This window comes from Sceloporus undulatus, chromosome 3 (assembly GCF_019175285.1).
Source record: "Sceloporus undulatus isolate JIND9_A2432 ecotype Alabama chromosome 3, SceUnd_v1.1, whole genome shotgun sequence".
NCBI lineage: Eukaryota > Metazoa > Chordata > Lepidosauria > Squamata > Phrynosomatidae > Sceloporus > Sceloporus undulatus.
This window is the reverse complement of record NC_056524.1, coordinates 7,190,392-7,194,629: the sequence shown is the minus strand read 5'-3', so window position 1 is coordinate 7,194,629 and position 4,238 is coordinate 7,190,392.

Below are 4,238 nucleotides of genomic sequence, written 5' to 3'. Positions count from 1 at the left end.
AAAGTGGCAATGATGGTTGAAGAATTCTAAGAATTGTCGTCCAAAACACATTTCCAAGTTCTACTCATTCACTGGGATTACGAATATACACACATCCATATGAGAGTTACTACAGATCAGGGGCTCTACTGATCTAATATAGATTGAAAGTGATAATTGTTAAAACAATGTGGAGCCAAGAGATTCTTGCAGTTGAACTTTAACCACCAAACAGATGTACCGACAGAAATTCTTATTACCTTCTGGCCACTGGTGCTATGGAACAATGAAACCATCAGCTCTGCAGAGCCCTCCTTTACATTTAAAAATTGACTAGACAAGACTGATAATCCAAAATTTCAAGGAAATCCACCAGAGTTCCTCTCTAGATTTTCCCAGACACAAATTTCAAAAATGTGTGTGGCATGAGATGAGCAACGTTTTATAACATCTCACCACCTGGTCTCCTGGAGGAGGTTCATGCTCACCAAAGGTGGCCATATTATAGGTAGAAAACGAAGTGCAACCTTTATGCTGAACAGCAGCAATGAAAAAGGTGTTCCAAGACCAGTTTAGAAGAAAAGCTGATGGATTCTAGTCACTGGAGTTGCATATTTATTTCTTTGCTAAGTGCTTTCCTTCAATGCCATCATTATAGGTCAACAAGCATAGACAAGGTAAAGGTCAAACTAGTTTTAGAAATGTTCTGACTCCGGTGGAGATGGCATCTTATTTATATTGCAGTCCTATGATCTTTTCTTAACCATACATATACACACATATATGCTATTTTGAGAAGTCAAGATGCTGTCACAGTTGAATCCAATGGGAGCTGCAAGTTGGGGTGCCTGCCTTTGGTGGTAGCAGATTAAATGCACATCTTTTAAAAAGAAACAGATTATAGTAGCTGCTGAGTGAGCGCAAGAAGAAAAATGGGATTGGGAATATGGTGGGCAAGTGGGAGGATTTAAACCCTTTCCCCTATCCTGTGGGCCAGAGAAGTTATTATTATTATTATTATTATTATTATTATTATTATTATTTTTGGACTACATCTTCCAGAAACTATCACTTGGTATGGCAGTGGGACTGATGGCGGGTGGCTCCTGTGTCAGTGTGTTGATTAATCCATTCCAATTTTTGCTAGATTTAAAGGAGATATCAGAGGTACTGGACTGATACAAACATGGAGCCATGATGGGTGGGAGATTCTGGGAGCTGAAGTTCAAGATGTCATTTTTCCAAGCTCTAGAGGAATGCAAATAGCAGTAGGAGAGGTTGACAAATTGTTGGAAACTTAGGGCACTTAGGAAAGGATTAAAAATCTCCCTTATCCAAACTGCCACTATTTATAGTTTTTTGTAAAAATAAAGCTAAAAATACAAGCAGCCTTAAGTCATGAGACTTTACATCACATGTCATTTACCCCTCAGTTCCAGCATTTATTTCTGCCTCTTATTTATTCTGGGTCAAAGCAGCCTGGATTTCATGAACAGGCACATTTCCAAAACAGACACACTGTTGGCAATATTGCACAATTCAACAATTTTTTGAAAAAGGCAGCCAAGAAGCACACAATCTGAAATGTACATCCCCCCCCCCCCACACCATACAACAGCAGATTCCAGGGAGGAAAATGGAACAAACATTGATTTTTGACTCAGAATAGAGATGGCTGGAGGTGCTTCACAAAAATCTCATTGCCTAGTGGAAGTTCACTATTATACACCAACAAACTTCACACTTACAGTCCCTTCTCTCCAGAGTTTTAATTTCACTTAAGAACTTCTTGCCCTTAAGAGCAGAGCACACACTGTAATTCTACATGAAACCAAAAATCCTTCTTGAAACAACAGGAAATTGTGGGCCATCTTTGTACTGGGAGCCAATGAATACTCCATTGTATCCCAAATGGAGAAGTGGGGCAAAATTACTTGCTCCGAGCAAACAGGGCGGGTAGGATATAGGGTCAGATCAGTAAATAAAGCAGAGACATGGCAGAGAGTCTCTCAAGGGAACAGCAGTCTTTGTTTATTTGATGATATCAAAGTAAAAGTGTCCCAGATCTAGAGTATCCCCGGTGCTGAATTTCTTACTCCTGTAGAATGGGATTTAGCATCCACTCCTTCTTTCCTATCCCCTCATAGTGATTTCATAAATCATGGGTCTAAATCCAACTGCTAGTTGCAATTAGAATAGGCAAACAAAAATACGTGTGTTTTTTCTCTCCCTCTGCACAACTTCTTGTTCTCTGTGGGGAAGAATTGTAAAAGTATCCCATTTGCCAAGCACGCTTTTATAACATTCTCCCACACTTTTACAACCCGAAGGGAATGAGAAACATGCAGAGGGAGGGGGAAAACACATCTTTTTCTTTGCCTGCCAGGTTCTCGGCACAATTCAAAAAGGATGTTTACAAATGTTAGAGCATCCAGAGGAGGGTGACCAAAATGGTGAAGGGTCTGGAAACCATGCCTTATGAGGAAAGACTTAGGGAGCCTGGAGAAGAGACGGTTAAGGGGTGATATGATAGCCCTCTTTAAGTATTTGAAGGGGTGTCACATTGAGGGTGGAGGAAGCTTGTTTTCTGCTGCTCCACAGAACAGGACCCGAAACAATGGATGCAGTCTACAGGAAAAGAGATTCCAGCTCAACATTAGGGGAAAATTCTTGACAGTAAGAGCTGTTTGAAAGTGGAACACACTCCCTCTTCTATTTCTGAAAAATAGTTTTGAGATTAGCATCTTTATTTTACCTTGTCCTAAATTACTCTTCAAAACTCTTACCATGCATTTTTATTTTTATTTTTTTTACTTGCCTGCTTACCTGTAAGAGACCTTGGTGAGGAATGGAAAACTGGTTCCTCAAATGGGTGAAAATAAACAAGTAAAATGTACTTTTGAGGGACAGGCTGGAGAGAAGTACTTCATCCATCCCCATTAGCCTATGTGGGGCTCTACTCTGAGCATGAAGGAACAGCCTCCCTCTCCTGCATCTCCAACATAGCAGCTCTGTTGGTGGGTGGCCAAAGAACAAATCTCTCAAGCAGCTGCCTGTTGTGTTTCTTATCTGCTAGGTATAGAGGCCAAAGCATGTCCCTCATGTCCAGCAGAAAAACCAAGTGGAGCATGGGTCACTGCATTCCTGTGCTGAATGGACAGGGCATGGCTTTATGCCTCCAGTATGGAACACAGTAGATGCTCACAGGATAAAGCAGCCTGTGCCTTTAGCACTGGCTTTGTTGTTGTTGTGTGCTTTCAAGTCATTTCCGACTTATGATGTTTCTAAAGACAACCTGATCGTGGGGTTTACTGAGGCTGAAAATGTGCAACTTGCCCAAGATCACTCAGTGGCTTTCCATGACTGAGCAGAGATTCGAACTCTGGTCTCCAGAGTCATAATCTGACGCTCAAACTACTACGCTATGCTGGTTCAGTGTATACTCTGTGTGAATTATCTCTCTCAACCACTCAGTGTGGCAAGAAATCAGTAGGGTCCATTCCTGACATGGGAAAGGGCCCAGGGTCATTCTCCTGCACCTCCTAGGTATGATGAAGAATGACATCTACACAAAATCTTGGAGAGTTGTTGCCCAGCTGTGTAGCCACAACGGACCTGGGATCCACCAATGATCTGACTCAGTAGCAGCCACCTTTCTGTGTTTCTAATATTACAAATAAAGTGGGGAGTGGAGTGGGGCAGGGGGGTTTGACTTTTGATTTGTAATTGAGTGCAGGCATTAAATATTCTGCCATAACAAACTATGGCTTAAAAATGCTTAACTCACATTTTTGTAAGGAGAAAATGAGCCAAGGGGTCACAACCTTACAGACGTGAAGTAGAAAGAACTTCTAACCTTTTATCATGTAGATAGTACTGTAGGGGGAGACCACTTTTAGCATTAGTTAGAAAGGAATAGGAAGAGGAACACATCTTTATGTTTCTTTCTTTTTAAGCAGTTGTATGAAGTGAGATATATAGAAATAGAGGACATAAGCATTTCCAAGGGAAAATAATGGGGGTGGGAAGAATAATGGCATGATTTTGATGTCAATTATGGATCACTTACCATAATCAGAAATAGCTCAGTGATTTTTCTTAAAGGAATTCTACCTAACCTGGTGTCTGCTAGTTGCATGAATACACAACTCCCATCCGCTCCTAGCCAACATGATTACGAGAATTATTGTTCAGCATCATGAAAGGCACCAGGCTGAGCAAGGGTGCTTTAAAGGATGTGGCCATTTTGGGTAAGAGTG